This window comes from Balearica regulorum, chromosome 11, assembly GCF_011004875.1.
Source record: "Balearica regulorum gibbericeps isolate bBalReg1 chromosome 11, bBalReg1.pri, whole genome shotgun sequence".
NCBI lineage: Eukaryota > Metazoa > Chordata > Aves > Gruiformes > Gruidae > Balearica > Balearica regulorum.
Genome location: NC_046194.1, coordinates 7119923 through 7143884, shown reverse-complemented (window position 1 = coordinate 7143884; position 23962 = coordinate 7119923). Strand labels below are relative to the sequence as shown.

Genomic DNA, 23962 nt, shown 5'->3' with positions numbered 1-23962 from the left:
TTAGCAATTCAGGGATACCAGTGTAGCTACCAGCGTGTATCAGGCTTCATAACACAATCCTCTGCTTGGAAACCTTTAATGACTTGGCTGGGTTGAAGTGGACAGAGCTAAAACTTGTCATGGTTGTTATCATTGCAGCTGCCAATTAGTCCGACAATCATGTATTATTTTGCCAAAATCCCCTTCCTCAGTTAAACTGTATTTTGAATATAAATACTGCAAAAGGAAAGAAAAAAAAAAGTGCCTATTTCCTTGGATTTCGCGTTTTGGGGGTGGGAAAGCAGGAGGTCTGGTTTGATAGCAAGATGGATGTGTGCACAGAGGCCCTACAGAGGTAACTTGAATGCACATTGAGTAGCAAATGTGGAACACGAGCTGAGCTCTGAGGGTCAAATGCCTTGAAGGAGTGTCTTGTTGCAGGGTAAACCTACCGAAATAAAGCGACAGTATCTGGCAACAGTTACGCATACACGGCAGAATCTGTCCCAAAACCACTATTGTGGGGAAAATGTCTAAAGATGCTGCAATGCATTTTAGATCCTTATTTCAACCCCATCTGAATCCTTTGTGCCATTAACTAATAAGATCATCTCATTTAAACAATGTTATAAAAATAATCAAGTACTTCTGCCTACATAAATATATGTTGAATATATTTACCTTAAAGAACCAGGATTTTCTGGGGTATTTACTCCTGACATTCAGGAAACAGGAGGAGTACAAAATGTTAAGGAGAAGCAGAATTCTCTGAGATGGGGCTGTGGGTAATTTTCCCTGCAAGTCTGTTTGGTGGTAAGTTAATTGACTCCCACATTACCGAAACTGCAATGCACTAAAGCGCTGGGTGCTCGTTTTCCTCCGCTATTTGACTGGCAAAGGCCATCTGTTCTACCCCATCCATCCACATGCACAGCGTCTATTGTTGTCAACAGGATTCAAGCACACGTGGATCAAGGCAAGCATGTGCCTCTAACTGTTTTGATCCCTAGAACATGGATTTTTCATTTTCTTTGTTTCTTTGTGCTCACCCAGTAATAATACTTGTCATCTGAGAATTCATATTGATCTTGTCATTGCCTTAAAATTGGATGACAATTACTATCTTTGTCAAAATTCGATCTGATGAAATGGCTCCAATTAGGAAGGAAAAAGAAGGAATCCATCACAGCAGGGAACACTGCATTTGCTTTTAAAGTAGGGAAGCTTCTCTTAAAGAGGTACTGTTGGAACAAGCAAATGGGAACAAGCATAACAGAGATTAGGATGCGAGTCTCAAAATCTGCAGAAATTAGGTATATACATGAAATGAATAGCCATTTAATTTTTGCAGTCCATATCTGTCTGCAGAACTGAGTTGGAGCTCCTCTGACAATAAATGCCAGTAACTGTTGTTTTCATTTTCTGATCCGGTCAGACACACAGTGGCAGTTGATGCCAGCCTTCGTGCACTTTCAAATCTAGTTCTGATCATCAGTATAATTATAATACATTATTGGGAGTAGACTTGCTGAAGTTTATGAAATGGTAACAGCATAAATTGCATCATGTTTCCAGATACTGATCTCACCTTGAAACTAAACGTAAAGAGGCAGTGAAAGAATGAAAACCAAAAGAGCAAATGCACTTCCATTGCTACTAATATCAGCACTAAAGCAAACAACTCATCCGTGCTAATTACAAATAAAATTGTGCTAATTACAGATTTTTTAGTTTCTAAATCAGCCCTAAAAATGAGTGTGTAGGGGTGGGGGTACCTTTTTTTAAAAAAAAAAAAAGTTTGTTTCATGTTGAGTGAATGTTTTGTTCAATAAAAAACTGTCAGTGTTTTGCTTCCAGGCAGGAAATGATGGGCCAGATTGACTGCTGGTCTGTCATTCTGGCGAGGCCTTACCTGGGAGATGCTGGTTGGTGCTCAGCTCTCTCTGAAGGACTGGAAACCTCCACCCACCCAGCAGAATGATCTCGGCTCAAGGCCATTCTGGTGTGGGTTTCTCTGAATCGGGCCAGGAAATGCTGCTTGCTCACAAATAAAAGTGTGGCAGGAACTGGGCTCTTGGAGCTGTACAATTATGTGAGCGCCTGAACATGAGACTGCACAGTTTACCTTGCTGGAAAATCACATTTTCTTAACTCCATGGAGGAGCTCTACAAGAGACTGAGGGAACCCAACCAAGCACACCACACTTTACCAGGTGGTTACTTTCTGAGCTAAAAATGTAGCACTAGTATGATGCAGCGATGAGTCACCACACCTCATACAGCAGCAGGCTCTTTGGTAAAAGGTGGGTGAGCTGGTGCTAACAGGTCTTCTTCTAGCAAGCTGGGTGGACATAATTTCCCTTACCCAAAATCTTTCTCCCCCCTGTTTTCATTAACTAAGCCTACTTACTGACTCTGACCTACATTTGCAATAGTTCCAGAACGCAACAGAACTGTGTTTCTGGGGAATTGGCTATTTGCTAAAAATTTTAATCCAACACATTTGAAAATGTTATATGCTAACTGAGCAAACACAGCAATCAGAAAAGTATACAAAACCCATGCAATTGTCCTGGACTTGTTTGCAACACACTGCTATTAATGAGCATCTGGGATGAGTATGGTATCTTGTACTATGGATCTCATGATCTGTACAATAATGGCTGATTTTAATTGACTTTTGCTTCATATAGCAAATCCCAATTGGAGAAGTTCCAGGATGCCGCTAGTGAAGAACTGTGGGCGGGTGCATGTTTTGAAGTGATGGTAAACATTGTGACATATACTGTGTGTACCACATATTCTCATATGCACATTTTGACTTTTGTTGCCTTGGCTTTCACACAGCATTACTAACATAGACATTCCTATTTGCCAGTTTGAGTGGAAATCTGTTAACATGTGAATACTGCTCGCCAGCATGTACCACCATCACTGGACTTTCAGTACTTCTCTTTGAAACAGCCAGCCCTGCGTGCTCAGAGGGGCCCCACAGGACCACGGCATCTGCGCGAGCAAGACTGGTGGAACTGGGCAAATGAGGCGTGATGAGAGCTGCTATGAGAAACTATAACTTTGAGAACTTGTAACTTACAGCTCAATATGATCTACCAATTTCCAATGAAAGTAACATTGCCAAGAAGGCCTCGCTTTTTTACTGCCATAAATTCTTTTCTCCTTTCAAGAGATGCTGCTAACTAATGCCAAGTTTAGTCAAGCCATTATAGCACTTAAAGTACTATGGGTATTAAAATACCTTTAAAGGTCTAAGACTAACAACCAGATTACCTATATGATGCAATTTAATTATGAAGCCAACCTTCTTGCTTTAACTAAAATTTGTTCTGAATCCACAGTGGCTCTTAGGGAACCTGGACTAGCCAAGATTTGCACAGGTTTTTTAATGTGACACATTAAAAAATCCCCTGCTACATATCCCATCCTGCCTGGCTGCAATATCGTGTGGCCAATATTAGACAAACAATTTGCTTTTAGGCTCTTTCTAGAAAAAAAAAACACATTTGCATCACATACAGCAAAGCTACAAGGTATTTATAGGCATCGAAGCTATGTGCATCCTGTCCCTAGCAATAAGGTGCCCTGAGCACACAGGGAGGGTGCTCTGCTGCTTCCCACAGTTCCCAGAGACGTAGCCAGAGAGCTTCTGATACCATTGCAGCAGATCCTCTGCTTTACTACAGAAATTTAAAAAAAAAAAAAAAGGAAAGAAAAAAAAAAAGGATACATCTTTCCTCACTGCAGCATAACCACTTCTCACAGAGACCACCTGGTTGCAGAGGACTGTTAGGCAAGATTCATGCAAGAGAGATTTATATGTGAGCGCAGAGCAAGGAAGCCAGTGCCAGTGCAAAGTAGCTGCTCAAATCTACTACGCTGAACACAATGAAATAAATGCTGGTGACTGGGTGTTTCTGTGAGGTAATGCTTCCATCACATCCAATTCTAACATTATCCAGCCAACTGCCTTGCCAGGAGCCTTCTTTGTATTGCAGGAAGCCATCTGTGGTGGTATCTAAAATGAGAACAGAACAGGATTCACTATGAAACGCTTGTCAGAAGTATTCCCCTCAAGTGCGCACTCTGCAGTTCCCACGTTGCCAGAAGCAGCATCTCTCCGAAGGTGAGGAAGGCATTATCACCACAAGTCCCAGAACTACCCCAAAGGGATGTTGTGCCTTTCACCTTCTGCCTTTCATGAGGGGTCCATACAATCTCCATGGGTTGAATCATACTTTGTCCTTGGTCGGGGATATTAATTGCTATGGAGATGGTGGGTGGGATGATGGATCATTTTGAACACATTATCTAAAGCCTCGGTTTCAGTCTTTTTAACATATCTCCTGGCAGAAAGTGCTGATTGTTTTCATTGATCTCTGCTGCTTCTGGTTTAATTTTTCTTTCTCTATCTCCACGTCTCTATCTTTGGTCCCTTTCTTTGCCAAACTATTCATTTGTTGCTGGATAATCAGGGGTTTGTGTTTCAGATAGCTTCCTATTTTGTCCATCTTTCCGTTCTACTGTCCACATACTTCTCTGCAAATTTAGCCTTACTGTGCGGTGGCAAGTGGCTATCTGCTAATGCCAATATTACTCCTTGAGAATTCTTTTTCCTTGCATCATCAAGGGTTTAAGTGGAAAGCCTTCAGCACAGTGCAAATTTCACTCCTGAGAATATCCATCTTTTGAGGTAGCTGATTTTAATTAAAGAATACTCTCTCTCCCTCTCTCTCTCTCTGGATTATACTTTAATTTCAGTCTCTATCACAACAGTAGATACTTCTAAGATAAAATGTATTTTTGTCTCTTTTCATCCATGATTATCTGTAGTTCTTAAACACTTGGGGTCAGCAGCTGGTCCCCAGTTGATGTAGTTCAGGAATAATTCTATTCAAAGCAATTAATTCAGAATAAAATTGGTGTTAAGTTCAAAACAAGGCAAAATATTCATAATATTTTGCCCTTATTATATATGTGAGAATGAAACTCTCAGAAATAGCAGTAATAACAATTGCGGTAATAAACAACAATCTCTGAAATGTATAGCGCCTTTCGCTTGAGCATTTTAGACATAAATGCATTAAGCTGCTGTCATATGAAGAAATGTCATTATCCTAATTTTACACAAGGGAAAAAAAAGGTGGCAGGAAGTTAAGAAAGCAGCTGAAAGTCATATAACAAGAACTGAACCTGCATCTCATGATCTCCTGTTTCTAATCCCCTCAGCACAGGGCGAATCTGTTCCCAAGGGATATAAAATTGAGGTCTTGAGAGTTAATAGTTATGAAAGAATCAACACTATTCAAACACAAGTACAGTTTTAGTTTCTGCCTCCATCATATTGCCAAATTATGACTGAAATAATATTGGGATCATATCTTAAATTGTTTATGCATGATTAATTTGCACAGTTAAACCATTTCCAGATTTCTCACAGAAGAGCTGAAGTATAGTGCTGGGCAGAGAAAGTCTAGCTACAGATTTAAAGCTTTACTGCTGCAAAGGAAGTTGGAGCTAAACCCTGCCACTTTTGAAGCCAAAGGAAAAACTTCTCATTCTGATAGAACAAGGATCCTGGCCAGGGTCCCTCCGGCCATGAGGACCCCTCGCAACCTATTGGTACTTCTTCATATAAAACAGTAATATAGAGATGCGTATATACACATGTGCATATATGTGTGACAGAGGTATAGATGCATATATACCCACACAGAACTTACGGGATGAGTTCAAGCTGGCAAGATGGAGTTGTTCTATTTTCTGTGTACTAAGTAACATAAAGCAAGTCATTAATCAATCATAGAATCATAGAATGGTTTGGGTTGGAAGAGACCTTAAAGCCCATCTAGTTCCAACCCCCTGCCATGGACACCCTCCACTAGATCAGGTTGCCCAAAGCCCTATCCAACCTGGCCTTGAACACTTCCAGGGATGGGGCATCCACATCATCTCTGGGCAACCTGTTCCAGTGCCTCACCATCCTCACAGTAAAGAATTTCTTCCTAATACCTAACCTAAATCTCCCCTCCTTCAGCGTAAAGCCATTCCCCCTTGTCCTGTCACTCCATGCCCTTGTAAACAGTCCCTCTCCAGCTTTCCTGTAGGCCCCTTTAGGTACTGGAAGGCTGCTATAAGGTCTCCCTGGAGCCTCTTCTTCTCCAGGCTGAACAACCCCAACTCTATCAGCCTGTCTTCATAGGACATGTGCTCCAGCCCTCTGATCATCTTCATGGCCTCCTCTGGACTCGCTCCAACAGGTCTATGTCCTTCGTATGTTGGGGACCCCAGAGCTGGATGCAGTACTCCAAGTGGGGTCTCACCAGAGTGGAGTAGAGGCAGGGAATCACCTCCCTCAACCTGCTGATCATGCTGCTTTTGATGTAGCCCAGGACACGGTTGGCTTTTGGGGCTGAAAGTGCACATTGCTGGGTCACACTGAGCTTCTTGTCCACCAACATCCCCAAGCCCTCCTCCTCAGGGCTGCTCTCAATCCATTCTCTGCCCAGCCTGTAGTAGCGCTTGGGAATGCCTTGATCCACGTGTAGGACCTTGCACTTGGCCTTCTTGAACTTCATGAGGTTTGCACGGGCCCACCTCTCAAGTCTGTCAATATCCCTCTGGATGGCATCCCTTCTCTTCAGTGTGTCAGCCCTACCACACAGCTTGGTGTCATTGGCAAACTTGCTGAGGGTGCACTCGATCCCACCGTCCATATTGCCGACAAAGATGTTAAACAACGCTGGTCCCAATACCAATCCCTGAGGAACGCGACTCATCACTGGTCTCCACTTGAACATCGAGCCATTGGCTGCAACTCTTTGAGTGTGACCATCCAGCCAATTCCTTATCCACTGAGTGGTCCATTAGTGAAATCCGTGTCTCTCCAATCTCCAATTTAGAGACAAGGATGTCGTGCAGGACAGCGTCAAATGCTTTGCACAAGTCTGGGTTGATGACATCAGTTGCTCTTCCCTTATCCACCAGTGCTGTAATTCCATCATAGAAGGCCAACAAATTTGTCAGGCACAATTTGCCCTTAGTGAAGCCATGCTGGCTGTCACCAATCACCTCATTTTCCATATGCCTGAGCATAGTTTCCAGGAGGATCTGCTCCATGATCTTGCCAGGCACAGAGGTGAGACTGACTGTCCTGTAGTTCCCTGGGTCTTCCTTTTTTCCCTTTTTAACAATGAGGGTTATGTTTCCCCTTTTCCAGTCAGCGGGAACTTCACTGCACTGCCACGACTTCTCAAATATGATGGATGTTGGCTTAGCAACTTCATCTGCCAGTTCCCTCAGGACCCACAGATACATCTCATCAGGTCCCATGGACTTGTGCACCTTCAGGTTCCTTGGACGGTCTCAGAGCTGATCTTCTCCTACAATGGGCAGTTCTTCATTCTCCCAGTCCCTGCCTTTGCCTTCTGCCACTTGGGTGGTGTGGCTAGGGCACTTGCTGGTGAAGATTGAGGCAAAAAAAGTCATTGAGTACCTCAGCCTTCTCCATGTCCTGGATAACCAGGTCTCCTGTTTCCTTCTGGAGAGGGGCCACATTTTCTTAGTTGTCCTTTTATCACTGATGTACCTATAGAAGCTTTTCTTGTTGCCCTTGACATCCTTGGCCAGATGTAATTCTATCAGGGCTTTAGCTTTCCTACCCTGATCCCTGGCTGCTCAGCCAATTTCTCTGTATTCCCCCCAGGCCACCCGTCCCTGCTTCCAGCCTCTGTAGGCTTCCTTCTTGTGTTTGAGTTTGTCCAGGAGCTCCTTGTTCATCCATGCAGGCCTCCTGGTGTTTTTGCCTGACTTCCTCTTTGTTGGGATGCATCGCTCCTGAGCTTGGAGGAAGTGATCCTTGAATATTAATGAGCTTTCCTGGGCCCCTCTTCCCCCCAGGACTTTGTCCCATGGTGCTCTACCAAGCAGACCCCTGAAGAGACCAAAGTCTGCTCTCCTGAAGTCCAGGGTAGTGAGCTTGCTGTGCGCCCTCCTCCTTGTTGCTGAGAACAACGTCCAGTATGGCACCTCTCCTTTTTGTCATTTTTAAGTCATTGCACCAGTCATTTTAGATTGTTTTTTCCCATTCTTTTGTCTGCTTTTTGTTTGTTTGTTTTAATGCCCACTCCAGCCTATACACATCTCTGCTTGGTCATGCACTTCTGATCTAAACAGAATTACAGAAAAAAATATGTATGTAGGATAAGTGTGGGAATAAAATGTGCCTTGGCAAAGTGCTTTAAACTGCCTTTCTGCCGGTAATCTATTAATTTGTGCTTTGTTTTCTCCAAGCTCAGAATAATTCCCTTCTGCCTTGACTCATTATCTAGCGCATAAAGGAAGAGGTCCCTTTTCTGAGCATGGATGAAATAGGAAACTTTTTGTATTAATGAAGAATGGGGCTTGGAATTCTGGGGTTTCTACCACTGGGACCTAAAATAACTTGAGGTCCTGCTATTTTAATTAACTTCATTATGACGAGTCTGCCTCTTCTGTTCGTGTATGTTTTTCCAGCTTTTGTGTTCCTGGCCTGCCTGTAACACATATGTATTCCCCTTCTTTCCTCTCGCTGAAGCTGAAGATGCAATCACATCTTTGAACCATCTGTTTTTTAATTTATTATTTTCCCCCATTGCATTGATGGGCTTTCTCGTTTTTCTGTCAGGCTAACAGTTTGGCTCCTGTTTATCTAAGATATGTTAACAGGCTGTTCCTCTTCTGGGCACTCAGTCAGTCTATTGTATTTTCTGAAATTAAACACTAGGGATTTTAAAATATCATTTTCTTCATCAGCTGAGGGAATATCCTCTACCTTTACAGCCTCTCTTCCTCCTTTTGTTGTTCCAGTGCATATTTTATGACTCTTGCTAAACTTAGACTAATGTCTTATTTTCCTGTCCTTTCCAGATCATTCCCAGTCAAAGCCTGTCTGGGAGTGTTCCCGTACCTGGTGAGGAACCTTCTCACGTGAGCCCAGAGACCGGCCAGGATTCCCCAAAGGAGGCAGAGGAATCCCTGCAGAGCTCCTCGTGTGTCCCCACGAGGCAGGACATGAGGTGGCAGGCACCCATGACGAGCACAGTGAGGTGCTTGGCCTATCCCTGTTGCTCATTTCTGTTCCTCACCTTTGAGCTTGGGAAAAACCTTCCAGGTGTTGGTTTGCTCACCCGCGAAATGAGGAGATACATGCAGCGAAGCCCCTTGCACTGCCACAGCCGAGTGAAGCTGTGCTATGGAGGACAGACTTGTAATCCTGAGCCTTAGCAGGGAGCTGTACATCCCCAAGATGGTTAGGAAGTTCCAGGTAATCACAGTATGGAGCATAATGTGGATTTATATTTGTTACCTTACTTTTCTATAGTACCTCCCAAGAGTCTTCCGAGACATTCCATTCTTTAATAAGCAGAAAGCGCTCTGAGATTTTTCTAATGAAAATGATATAGGAGCACACAGTGTTATTATTAAAACCTCTCCCTTTTTCTCTAGGAACTGCTAAAATACATTTACAGTTTATATCCTTTTTGGTGAGCATTAAACTTTCTAATTTAAAATAATAAAGCCTGGTTTGCTTCCTTTCTTTCCCTTCTATTTCAAAAATATAAAAAACTGTCAGTTTTTAAACTATTCTTATTTTGCTGAGTGATTTTTGGATTTCAATAAAAGTAACACTGTGGTTACAACACTTTGTGAGATAAGCAAAGAGATTTTTTTTTACAGCACAATTATGGAAATTTCAAAGAACCTTATAAATATCCTGCTATTTGCATATATGAGATAAGCATATTTTAGTAATGGTTATGACAGGCTAGCAAGGAAAATGTGTGGGACAGCTATATAGCAAATACATGCAAACATAGACACAGAGAGGGTGTGTGTGTGCACTTTTCCAGAGAAGCCCGTACTTGGAGGACACAGGATCCCCGGGAATGCATGGGGCTCCCCAAGGAGAGGGACCACCCCATCCTAAGACTCAGTTTCCCCACTTGCAGATGCAAGATTAGCATTGGTTTTGTAATGTTACAAGACATTTGGGTAGGTCCAGATGGCGTGCACTAGATAAGAATTAGTATGCCAGGCTTTTAGTTTTGTTTCCACTTACCGGAGTACAAAGACTCTGTTTTGCGAGGACCTCGGGGTGCAGCTGTGCCATATCTCTGCTGGCCAGGCTCAGGGCTGGGTGCCGCAGGGACGCCTGCGGCGTGGCTTGCGCTGCCCGTCCCACGTGCTCTGCCTGCCTGCAGCCTTCACGCCTTGTAGTGGCAAGGGTTTAGAGCCTCTTCAAAGCACGTCGCTGCTGCCAGGAGCCTGTCCAGCTGCACAGCTGATGGGCACTCTGGGCTGCATGAAAGACTGACGCAGCACTAAGAGTCCCTGAAAAACCCACCGGGCGGCTAACGCTGGCTTGGTGGGCAGCACAGGCCCAAGTCTCCGCTCAAAATGCAACGGGAATGTAGCCGTAGCTGCCTAAAGTTTTCAAGGGGCTTTCTGAACTGAACCAGTTTGTCGCGCTTTTATTCTTTTGTTTGCCTTTGTATTTTTTAAGTTGGAAATTGCTCTTCTGGTTATGCTTGAGAGCTGCTAGGAAGCTCAGAGAATTAGTGTGGCAATTTCCTCAGTCCTTTGTTGAAAAGGAAGAGTCCACACAAAAAAAATGCACTGGCATTTCAGCTGTATAAATAGCATAAATTGCTGTCAAACAAAAAGACAATTTAACTAAAAGAAACCCCAAACAAACAACCCCCTCCACACACACTTTTCTGTCCCCATTAGAACTGCAGGTTTCCATTCTGTGGATCTCCCAGCCATCTGCTTGGCCCTTGAAAGAGTCCTTGAGAAACCGAAAAATGAAAACCACTTACTTTCTGAAAACTAATCTTGGCTTCCCGGTGCCTTGCTTTCAGGGGAGTTCCACTCGAGGCTTGATTTCTGTAAGTGCAGATACTCAGTATGTCCTGAACAATTAGATGCCTTTGAGGATGTTGAAAGCTAGACATAAAAACCCAAATCAATCAGGAGTCTTGTTTGACAACTGACACTATTTCTAATGCAAAAAACCCCAACCAAAACCCAACTAAAAAACAAACCTCCAACAAAAGGAAACCAACCACCACCAAATAATATATATATTAAAAAAAAACCCCAAAGGCCCAAAACTTAAGAAAAAAAATCTACCAAATAAACCCTTTTCTTTTTAGGTTTTAAACCAGACATTTTTCCTACAAGGTTTTTCATTAGCCCATCTAGAAAAAAATTACAGAGGCACATACCCATCTTTTTCTTCCCCTGCTGAGGGAGACGCCCTTTACCAGAAGCCAAAGTCTCCCTGCTGTTGCAGCAGAGCCAGGGGCCCTCAGGGGGTGCTTGGGGGTTGCTAATGGATTTCCTCTGGACCCTGGTGCCTGCAAAAGCTCCCTTCTGACCACAAAATTGGGAGGAGATGGGGTGACAGCAGCACCCAGCGCCTGCGGGCTGTCGGGAGCCTATCCACACAGCCTCTGGGCAGATGATGAGTGCCGGCATGAGGAGTCTGCAGGCAGCGAGCAGGACTGCGAGCTGCCCAAACTGCAGGCAATTATCCTGTAATCTTTTCCCAAGCTCTCATAGAAACCTGTACTTTCTATAATGGAGACAGGAAGGATTACAAGCAATCGCTGCCTCCCAAGCAGTTGATATTCACAAGAAAAATAGAAGAGCAAGGGAAGGGGCAGTTTTGCCTCGTCAGCTAATGATCCTTGACTCTCTTACTTTGTGGTTTTGGTAGCAACCACAGAGAGGTCACACATGAAACTGTGGAAGTGTGAGGTGTCTTTATTAAATATATCAATGGAGTTTATTAAATGGAACACGCGGTACTGGGTAGTGTAAGCCACCGTTGGACGGGCTCGGGGTCATGCAGGCCTCCTGCCTTGATGTCACCGGCTGTTGGATTAATACTATGAGCTCACAGCATGGGCCTGATTAGAAGGCCGGGTCCCGGTTGGTTTTACCTCTGCCCTCTGCTAAGTCTTTGTTTGCAACGTGAGCAACAAGCTTTTCAGCTCATCACCAAGGCGCCACGTTCAGAGCCGAGGCGGATCACTTAGGTCTTTTACCACCTCTGGCAGACACGGGGTTTAAAATTCCCATCCGGCAGGAGGAGGGCGCAGAGGTGGAATCATTATCTCCTATTGTCCGATTGATTGTTTGGGCTCTGGAAAAGTCTTCCTTTTTGAAGATTTTTGCTTTTCTTTTTTTTTTTTAATCTTTCCCCCCCTTTTCTTCTCATTTCCAACTGGCACCAGGAGGGCAGAACAGAAAAGGCTGCTGAAAGACTTTTTTAAGCTTGCTTTCTCTCAAGGGATTCTAGTTCATGGCAGAAGAAACTAGTGTGTCTGACAGGAAAAAGCAGTGAGTTAGAGACCCTCCACAGTAACGAGGGAGATTCCCTGTTTGGAGCCACTGGATTGCTTGCACAGGCTGGGGAGGGCCAAAGATGGAGAAAGCAAAGGGAAGCTCAGGTTGCATGGAGGGGTGAGGGAGAATTTCATGTAACTCCGAGGAAGGCAGATGGGAGGAAGGGATTTAGTGTGATGGCAATCACTGCATGATTAGAGGTGACAAGAACAATAGTGCATGGGTATGTCTACATCACTTGTTAGCTGCATGGTGGCCTTCCAGGAAAGAAGGATGTCTCTGGTTAAATAATAAATAAATAGTTTTAAAATAAAGTGGATTGGACTCTGTGAAATGGAGGGAGAGCAAAGGAAACAAAACATGGGGACTTTCAAACTTTTGGGTGAGCCTGTGTTGTTCTAACAGCTACAGCAAAGCTTGACTAGCTCCAGAAAAGTGTGACTAATACAGCTTTAAGCCATCCCTGCACACATCCAGTTCGGGATGATCAGGGAACTTGGACATTTCAGAGATACAGGCTAGAGAGCTCAGTCTGCAGGCCGTGCTGCTGCCCAGTATCTAGTGTATCGAGGCGTGTACAATAGTTTTATCTCACTGACCACCTGTACTGACTGCAGAAAGTGCTTTGCTCAGACAGAGAGGGTGCAAACCAGCAAGGAGGTGGATGCAACTTTCTCGGGCAGCATCCCTGACAGCTCTGCTCCTTCCAGTCCTGTTCTCCCTACTGCAAAGCGCAGGCAATACCACGCTGCATGCAGACCCTGCCCTGACAGAGCAGGCAGAACAGAAAGAGCCTGACACTGTTTAACAGTATTCCCAACTTCGGTAACACTGATACCCCAATACAACAGCTGGAAGAGCTATTCTTACATACCACAGCAAATCCATGTTTCTATGCTGATCCAGGTCTGGTGACTGGGTAACACTCACTCCTTTATGTGATCCTGAAAAATGAAGACAACTTTTCATATAGGTTAGTCTTTTCCTCTGAATCTTTGGCTGTGATTGATGAAACTGCCTCACGTTGTCAGAATTTACTTGAACTAATAAACAATGGAAATGACTTCATCTGTACTAGTGCCAGATCCATCCCGCTTGCAGGCCAAGTTGTGCTTCTTTCCAGGAACCCCATGATATACTACCTGATCCTCTACTTGCCATTCTTTATGTTGGTTATTTACCATTTTCTACCTTTTATCTATTCTATGAACATTTTGTCCTAATTGCTCAGCTATTTGTTGATTATCCTGCTTCAGTTGTTTGTCAAATTCTTCTATCCATTAATCTGTGAGACCTTTCAGCTGCTATTCATCTGATATGGAAGTTTTTAACCACTGATGCTGGCGGAGTCACATCTCTCTTCATGTCGTGGTCTTAAAAGGAATATAATCATGACTGACTGTAGTCATTTGTGAAGCCATTTAAATAGGAACATCACATCCTAATTTTTGCCATTCACCTCTATTAACTTCCTTAAAGCTTCCTTTGGAAGCCAAATTCTTCATATTCTGCGGTTTGTGGGTGTTCTGCTATGTGTAGTTGCTGCTTTGTACCTAGCTGGGCAAAGAACTTGTTCAGTAAAATGACATCCTTCACCTTTGTTTGCCCATACTGCTGGGAAGCACACCTGACGATTCAGCTGGGATGTCTGCCACTTGTACTGAGTGAGGCGAGACCTGCCCCACTGCCTCCTGCTCTTCTTTACAGGGACTGGAGCAAATCTTGTGCAAGCCTTATCCCATGAGAACTTGAACCACCTGTAGAGCAGATTTCTGCGAATGGGTTTTGACAGAGGCAATCAAACCTGCACAGGCCACCGCATGTCAGGAGGTTGCACTATCTGACACTCATGTTCAGCCCCCTCCATCATTAAGGTATGGAGGTGCTTGTGTCACGTGTCCTTTTCCAGGTCTGACCCCCCAGGTCATTACCGTGAGGGTCCATTTTGCCAGCCTAGAGCCGGGTACGTACCATCTCGTGCTTTATTGAACACAATGTATTTCAAGGAAGCATGACTGGTGTGTTGTGCCATTGTCCTTCCTCCAATGATATAATCCCATTTTTCTGATTTCCAGACTAAATATACTCATCCTTTTGACAAGCAGTTGTGGTGTCAGGAAGATTTGAGATGCACAGACAACGGTATCTTTCTTTGTGCCAAATTGGCACTTCCTTCCTGGCTAACAGAGGCAAACCACACACGAAGAGGTTTCCTGGGTCCAGATAGTCCACCACTGCAGCTTGGGCTAAGGCTGGCTTCAGCTCGACCAAGCTGCCTGCTTTTCTGCACCCTGTTCCCACTGCCTAGTTTTCTCTAAAAGCTTAGCTGGAGGACGACTCACTTCAGTGAACATCAGAATAAAATCCTGCATATGATTAAATGTGCCTCACAGTGCCCTAAGCTAGGCAGAGTGGTGGGGTTGGGTAGCTTTTGAATTAATTCCACACTGTTTATCAGGAGTCTAGCCTTCAATACCTTGTACTGCTCCTAAATATTTTACCTCTTGTTGCACTAAATGAACCTTTTGTCTGTTGACTTTCAATCCTTCCTCTTGGATTGCAGCCAAAACTTCCTGTCTGCTGACATGCTTGTTCTTCAGAATTCCCCCAATTCAGGTGTGATCTACGTATGATGTTACATGCTTCCTGGACCTGCAGGCTAATTTCTCCCACATTTGAGTGATGTGTATGTGATAGATCGCAGGAGCTTATGAAATCCTTGAGGAACTTGTGTGAGACTTTTTTTTTTTCTCCTGAAATGTAAAAACAAACTTTTACCAACATTCCTCTGCTAAAGGGCTAAAGAAAAATGCATTTGCTAGATCTATGACTAAAACCCACTTAGTGCCTCGTACTATTGCAGCCGTAATTTCTGGCATTTTAACAAGAAGAGGTGATGTTTGTGGAGTTACAGCATTTAATGCTCTGAAATCCACAGTCAGATGCATCCTTCTATCTCCCTTTAATACCAACCACACAGGGGAATTACGCACACTGGGTCATTGCACTGGCACTCCTTGATCCACCAGGCTATTAATAGTGGACAACAATCCTTTCTAGGCTTCGCTTGGGTACTTACATCATTTCTGCAGTCTTGGATCAAGCCCTGTTATTAAAGCAAAGGCATTAATCTTTCCATACTCCAACTTATCTCAAGCTTATATTTGCAGAAAGGTAACTCACCCTCATCCTGAGGTGTTCTGACTATTTCAGGAGCCTTTACAGGAGTACATCATTTTGTAGGTAAGATAATTATGAGTCCTTCTATTTCTGTATTATCCTTCCACAGTTAGTCAGATCTAAAGTAACCTATTTTGTTTAAGGAATAGGTTGCTGAAAAGCCCATTTTTGATCCTGAACATGATGCTGAATACAAGCAAACTCAACTGCACACTCCAGTAAGCAGTTTGCACTGGGAGTGGGTGTTAGAAGCAGATCCGATACGCTCCCTGCACCACAGGAGACCACTGTACACTTCTGCCTGTATGAGGTACCTTACAGGCACTCACACTCTTGCAAAATAGTCATTGCAATAGTCACTGAGGCACCAGAATCTAATAAAAGTTTGGGCTCCCAGTATCTTGTTTTTCATTGCTATTCTACAGTTCTGCCAATTTATGCATTAAGACACTAATGGTTTTTATATTCCACCTAGCCATATATTCTCCCAGGCTCTTTAGTTCCTTCCAAACCCTGTTTCACATCTACTTCAAATGCCATTTCCAGACTTACCCAGTCCAGACAAATTACCTTCCCTTCCTGCGGGCAGAGTGCCACATACTGTAGGACTGTAAAGGTCTCTCCTCCAGACCTTTGGGCTTGTTTGTCCTCAAGACCCTGATTAGTGAAAGTGATTGTTACTGGTACCAATCACTTTGACTAGATTTGTTTGTAGTTCCTTTTCTTTCCAGAGAATCCTCCCGGCATGTCCTTCCACACCTGCCCCTCATTTATGTTAGCAGAGTTCCCAGGTCCCACAGTCATGCCTAACATCTAGCACTGCGATTCTGAATCCCAGTTCATTCTCAATAGGACCTCAGTGTCCCCCAGCAATAACGCAGTAGCTATCCCAAGAGTTGTTTTCTAGCAATACATGACTCCAGTCCCTCATTTGATTTTTTCTTTTTTCTTCCAGCTTCCATGCCAAACCAGTTCAAAATCTTGACACTCATCACAACAATCATAGTCTCTTCTCTTTCCCCACTGCAGGCTTGTGGATCTCAGTGTCATGCAGAGTCCAGTCAATGGGCATGCAACCAGCTTTAGCTCCAGGATTTTTATCAGAATTGGTCTGTGCTGTGCGCCTAAAGCCACAATCCATTCCACACAAATATCTCTATTTAAAGTCCCTGTTCCATACTGAAAGCTCAGCCTTGAGTGGTAACCAACTCCATTTAACAGTGAGTCTTTCAGTGGTCTCTCTCTCATGCTGGTCCCTGTCTACCTGAATTAACTGCATTCTTTACCATGATGGGATCCTCCTTGCCTGGATGCTTGTCGCTCATTATGCAAAGGAGCATAAGTTTCCAGGGTATGGCCTGGGTGAAATGGGATAATTCTAAATGTCTCCATCCTGGTCATCAGGGTCGCTACTCCTTCTCCAGTTTGTACTGCAGTCAATATATCCAGTTTAGCTGACAACTTCTGTTTATTTTTCTCACTTACTTGCTTACTGGAGTCTCAGAATTCAAGTGTTCTTGTTTGCCCTATGTGGCAATGATTTGATTTCTATTCCTGCTCCGCTCAGACTCTCACAGCTTCGCTCTCATGGACTTGACTGCTGGGTTACCACCAATCTGCCACAAGTAAAATGCAGTCTGATGATGCATTCAGACACCCCTTCCCTGCTAGTGCAGAGCAGAATAAAAATGGCTTGGCTAATACCTCTTCTACTAAATAAAATTGGAGAAACTGAGAATTACTAGTGCTGCCCTTGTACCAGACAATTTTGGGGCATTTACATGTGCATTAAATGCCAAAGCCAAGGGAAGACCAAGCCTGACAGTGATGAGTTCAGATCCCTGGATAGTAGGTGGCATCTTCTAGCTACTGGTGAGGACTGCGGTGCCTGTGCACTATTACATCCTTAGGTTTTTCCTTATATACTCTGCTTTCAAAGGAAAACACCCCTCATTTACCAGTTCAAACCACTCTTTTCTAGGGTTAGCTTTGCAAATACGGCAGTTGGTATGTGACTATATTATGTACAACTAAATGATCATTCTGTGAAACAGACCCTGGTTTCCAACAGTTTTCAAGCCTACTCGCTTCAAATCTACCAAATTACTTCAGGCTGGCAAGAGATCCACTGCGTGGTGCAGACAATGTCATTCTCTGTATCATGACCCTTCTTATGAATGACCTCCTCAGCTGGCCTTTCTAACCCTTCCTTGCTCATTCAAGCTGCACAGCTCCTTCAAAAGCGTGCTGCTGAACATGTGAAGCACACAGAAAACAGGTCTTCTCCTCCTGCCCTTCCATGGCATAGCCCAAGGACCACATTGCCCCTTCTTGTCTGTCAGACAGGGTCTGGTGGCTGAAGGACCATGTGGAAGAGCTGCCTGCAAGGGCTTGCCTGCCCCATGGTGGTCGCCTTGCAGTTTGGGGCTCCCTGATGGCACTGGTTCCTCTGTGAGTCTGCATGTGAACGTTGTGATCTGCCATGCTACCCTGTGGCAGCAATGCTGCTTGTACAGCGAAGAACCCTGGGATTTGTGGTGCTCTGAAAGCTGAAAAACTCCATCGTTGCCTTTTATATATAATTGAAAACACAATAATTGACTGCAGTGTCAACTCAAGAAGGCAGGCAGCACCCTTGGAAACACACACACACACACGTTTGCGCGCACACGTGCACACACAGCCTCCTACTGCCAGCCAGGCAGTGCTGCGTGACTTGTCTTAATAGAAGGCTTAAAATAAATCAGAATTATTTCCAGATTAGAGGAAAAAAAAAAAATCCTGTGAAGATGTTTCAGTCTAAGCACAAAGAACACAAAGAGAGCAGTTTCTTTGCCAGTCAGCACAGCATTTTCTTTCCTCTGGTCCTTTGCTCTCTGCTCTCCTGCTCCCACGACGTGGCTTAACCTTTTTGTTCTGTCTGATGTAGGTGAACACATGACATTGTAAAGCTGCTGCATCCACACTGGTGTATCTGTGAGCAAGTTACGTGTCTCCTAGACTTTCGCTTCTCATTTTCTTGACAGAGATCTCAGCCAAGCTTCCCAAACCAATGTGGTTCCTTTCTGAACTCAGTTTAAGCAGCTTAAAATATCCATCTACAGCCACAGTATCCAAGATCATAAACTCCTTTCCTCCTGGTATCACCTGTCCAGCCCCTAACCCTACAGAGTCTTTGACCCATGGCCATGTCATCTGGCAGAGTTCACAGCAGGGGATCAGGAATAACACGGGAGTGCTGTTCATACCTTCACCAGCTCAAGGGTCCCAAACATCTGATGGAGCTGGTGCTCGCACCTCTGTTTGATGCCCACTGCTGGCATTTCAGAGCAATATGAAAGGGTTTCTCCTTTCCAATGGTGGGGGGAGCCTCTGCAGGCAACTCACTAATTTCAATGTCAAAGCACGTGGGGATCTTGCATAATTTCCTTGATGCTTTCACTGGGAGACAAAGCCTGGAAGACGTGCTGCATGGTAGTATCTAGCACAGCGTATGAGTAACACGGCATTGAAGGAGATGGGAAGGATGAGGGAAGAGGGACAAAGGCTGAAAGAGAAGCAAAAAGCCCTCCAAAACCCCACCAACACTCCCCACTTCACATATTTAAATGAGGAGAATTTTTCATTTTTGACTGCACAAGTGTGCCATTTTTTTACATTGGGTGCTTTCAGAGCAAATTATAGAAACAGGCCAGTTTACTTCACTCTCATTTTTATACAGTTTCACTTTCAGCTTCTTCTGCACAAACAACATGCTACAATTTGGGGGTTGCAAAGGCTGAAGGGAAATATTGATTTTCTCACAATAACACTAAAACAGTTCGACCCAACATTTTCTGAAGACTTTTACAAAACATACATTTTGAGGGACAAGTTTGACTTGACAGACTTCTTTTAAAGAGAGCTGCCTTTCTTGTAGCCACAGTAGAGCTGATATTTACTATTTTTTTATCACAGAAAGAGAATTGTTGATGCTAGAAATTTCTTTTACTCAGGTAAATAGCTCTAAAGTTTCAGATTATTTGGCTATGTGAAAAGCTGCACTGTAACGCAAGAAAAATTCTAATTATTCAGCTAATTAAAAAAAGTCTTAATTATAATATAGAATAATTAATTTCTTTTGATACTTACAACTCAGACACTCCCTTGTATACCTCAGGGGTCCAGAAGTCTTAGCGAATGTAACAATGGGAATTGCTTCTTAGAAAAGCCAGCTTTCTCTAAGGCTTTTCTCAGCTTGGCAGTAGTTCTGTATACGAGAATAGGGACTGATGGCCAATAGTATAGCTGGAGATTCCTGAGCCATCAGCTCTCAAATGCAGAAGGTCATATGCCACCTCTACTATCAAAAGCATTCCAAAAAAAGACACCAAAGTATCACGAACTGCGATACTACTAGTGCGCTACTGCACTATGTGAACTGCAGCTCATCTCATCTTGGCATCACAGCCCCAATCACAGCCCCCTGCGGGGTACCACTGGACTAGGAACTCCAGAGCCAGTCTTTCTTTAAACCCCTCTGTTCCCCGGTCTCATCACAGACTTCCAGTCTATTCCTGCCTTGTGAAACTGCTCCATGTCATCCAGCCAACTGACACTCCAGGAGCAGTGCTGCTCCTCTACCACACGTTACCAGCTTTAATGTACCTTCTGCCAGCGCTGCACTCGCAGGGGCACTGGGGATCACAGCTAACCCCTGCAGAGATGAGTAGCTGAGATGGACACACCAGGTCAGGAGATGCCAAGATGGGAAGGAGGCTCATGCTTCCACTCAGAGCCATTGCAGTGACCTTTTTCCTCATTTTATGCCATTTGCCTCAACTACAGAGCCCTAATCAGTTTAATTCAAGGAACGTGATCTGAGCTTCTGTCCTCCCCGTCTCATTTAGCCCAGTGAGATGGGTGGTGACTGCTGTTGCCAGCTGCTCTGACATGCTGGGGCTTAGCTGCTTCTCTTAGGCAGGAAAACTGTTCAGCTATGAAGGGCATGCAATTAATTTGCACCCTCATGTCCAAAAGCATATGGAGTGTCAGTTTTGGGGAAAAAGCTAACAGACACCCTAAAGACAGCTGGGAAATATTAAGTACACTCAGATATTACAAACTTTGAGAGTAAGGGGTAGGAGAAGGCAGTGCGGGGCCTCTGGGTCTGCCAAGAAAGGAGTTATTTCTTGGGACATTTGCATCTTTCCAAAGTTAGCTAATAGAAAGGACTTGATTTGCTGAAGGCCTCCGAACAATTGCTCTGTGAGATCGATATCAGCTAACATATTAACTCCAGCATTCCATACGCTTTCACTCCCTTCGGTGTAAATCAGCCACTGCAAAGTGCAGCATGCCCAGGGAGGGCCTGATGACATGAAGCCAGCAGACACTGAAGGTTCATGCTATGCTCTTTTCTTCCAAAAGGCATTTTAAAAGGATAGATTTCTGAAAGCTTTTGAGGCGCTCAGGTTCAGCATCTTAGCCTTAGACTTTGCAATGCTTTCAGAGCACCTTTATCTTTCTATGTTTCTTACAGCACATCACATAATAGGATCCTTCCCCAACCCTTCATCCTCTTGGAGGCTTCTGGAGGTCAAGGCAGGACAACAATACAACACACAGCCATCCACTCGGTGGGACTGGTAGTTAATATTACTCATAAAGAACAGTACATTTGCCCCATTTCTGCTCCTGGTGGAACACTAATTCCCAGTGAAAGCAATTGTGGCATCTTATTTCTTGCTCCAGGCTCTAAATCTCTTCTCCACCCATTCACGTGTCATAGATAAGAGCTGCATTTACATCCCGTCAGTCACACCCTGCTGCACAAGAAGGTGAAGCCACTTTATGTAAGTTAGTTAGTAATGCAAGACCCTTTCCCAGAACAGTAAACTTCTTTCTGACATCTTTGACGGCAAAATAGGAAGAGGAAAATTCAATTACATTTCAAATCCTAATAAAATTCACTTATCTCTCCCCTTTTCCTATTTTTAAAATACACCTGCATTTGCTACATTTAGTGGATCTTCTCCCTCTTAAAATTCAGTAAACCTTGTGTGCATCCTCACTCATCTCCTTCTCTGTGAAGAATTAGAAAGAATTAATAAGCTGGGATATTTGAATAAAATCCTTTTCATTTCATGGCCTGATTTTACTTCCGTAAACTCTGCATTTATAGCAACCTCATAAATTACCAACATATATGGAAAATAAATACTCCTTGTCTCTCCTACTAAGCCTGCAGACTTAGCAAACAGATCTCTCAGAATCACAAGAAAAAGGAAACGATATTTTCTTTTCGACTCATTCAACTGGAAATACAATTTTGAGAAAAGCAAAGCAGTGTTTCCCTTTCACTGTTTCCATTTCGTTTGGGCTGATAAATGCCTCTGGGACATAGCATTTCTGGTTTTACCTCTTTTCAGCCGTCTGTCTTTCTCTCTTTCCTTCTCTTTTTCTCTTTCTCCCTCTCTCTCTCTTCCCCCTTTTTCAATTGGCCTAAAATTAAGCGGTGCCTGCCAGCCGCAGAGTGTTGGCTGTCATAGGGATTGTTGGTATCTGACCTTCTGTCTGTAGCAGAAGAGGACTGGTTTCCTTTAGACAGGCGTTGAGCAAGCTGAGAAGTGGTTTGACTATCTTCTGTGATGACATTAACCAAAGGATGTTCCAGAGATGTCAAAGTCCTGTGGTTAGGTAGGCAGCCAGATGTGAATGATAGGACTTTATTACAAACAGTCCCATCCAATAAAGGCATGTTAAGACTTTGAAAGAAAAGAAAGCCACTGTGAATTCATGTCCTTCTTTGTGCTTCTGCTGGCAGCAAGGCACTGAATTAGTGTGAAAATTGAGCAAAAATTAATCTTTGCCTCATAATCCATTATTTAAAATGGAACACTCACTCACTATAATTTTCAAGTCACTGCTACAGCAAAGTCATTCTGAAATCTGTAAGTTTGCCATAGGGGAAAAATAGCAACATAAGACTATGTCTTGAGATTTGCCAGAGTGCCAGACTCTTAATCTGCTTACTGCATTTACCATTTGCAATTTTGCGTTGTAGTTAGAGCCTCCCCAAGGTCACCCCAAACATCTCAAAGCTCTTAACCATCTGTCTCTGATTCCTAAAAATTAACATGGAGATGGAGAGAGACAGACTGACTGACTCATTAGGGTCACTCTCATTTACCAGAAAAGAAGCACCTTTGCCAGCCGCACCAGGAGCAGAGCCCTGGGAAGTCACAGCAGCAAACCAAAAGCTTTCCGTCCTCACAGCTACACCCATGGGCACACCACACCCCTGTCACCCGTGTCCAGCTGCACACTCCCTGCTGACACCCGTAAGGAAATGACAGGCAAGCTGGGATCACGCACGCCAGCTTCACCAGCACGCGCTCCTGCTAGCCCCAAGTCCTGTTGCAGGTAGAGCTGTGGGACTCAGGACCTCTTCACGCCTGCCGAAGCTTGAGCGGTCATTGTGTTGGAGAGTCTCAGGCACAGAGTTTGCTTAGTCAGGGTTTACCTTCAGCACAGCTGCCACTTTAACATCAATTTCTTAGTCTATACCATGCTTATAATGAGCAGAGTTGTATAAGAGACAAACTACACAGATGGGTTTCATTTGTCATAGGACTGCCCACTGTCCTCCAGCTTTCCATATGATTTTGGACAGCAGGAATGGCTGAGAGGATAAATCAGAGAAACAGTCTTATGGCTACAGGAACCAATCCCAGATCTTTAGGAAGGCTTGAACCAGGTCACTGAATCTCTCTGTGTTTACTTTCCCATCCTGAAACATGGCAGTAAAACACATTTATTGCTTACATATGTAGACGGTGATGTTGTTCGGACTCCTGCGAGCTGTCTTGCAACCTGGGATGCCAGTCTCTGCCGGGGTCCATAAGATTTAATGTAATATACCAATGCTACTAACAGCGAAATACATATGTTACTGAGCACATACACACAAATCTAGCTCCTGCTATCACACAAGAAAGGACTAGCAGGGAAATTTGTATTTTGTTTCTGCTTTTAGGAAAAAGAAAAGGAAACAAACAAACAATAATGGTAGACTATAAAACAGCAATAAAAAGAATGGAGATTAAACTGCAGCATGCAGGCACTTTAAAAGAAATAAATAGCAAAAAAAAGTCTAAATTTGTTTCCATTGGGTCTGAAAAACAAATCGGGGACAAAAAAAAAGCAAAGCCACAGGCTGCCTCAAAAAAGATATTATGGAAGGAAAAGAGTGATGAATACTTTGAGAATGTGTTAACTTTTAAACAGCTTGAATATTCAAATTGGAATAAAAATATTCCTTCAATTAAAAATTATTAAAATTAGCTCAAAGTATTTTTTGGTGTGCTCACTGCAAGAATTTAATAGGATCTAGTACTCAGCAAAGCTTTGAAGC

The 23962-nt window shown here is 43.7% G+C and overlaps 1 long non-coding RNA gene across 1 annotated transcript in view; it reads right to left on the bottom strand.

The window, feature by feature from the left end:
- LOC142603281 (uncharacterized) overlaps positions 1–23962 on the bottom strand; it is a 144553-nt gene that overhangs the window by 6365 nt on the left and 114226 nt on the right. Inside the window, exons 3-4 of the long non-coding RNA XR_012837170.1 lie at positions 13262–13331; positions 10854–10980 (exon numbers count right to left, since the gene is read on the bottom strand). This is a non-coding gene — a long non-coding RNA (uncharacterized LOC142603281). The remainder of the gene's footprint in view (positions 1–10853; positions 10981–13261; positions 13332–23962) is intronic.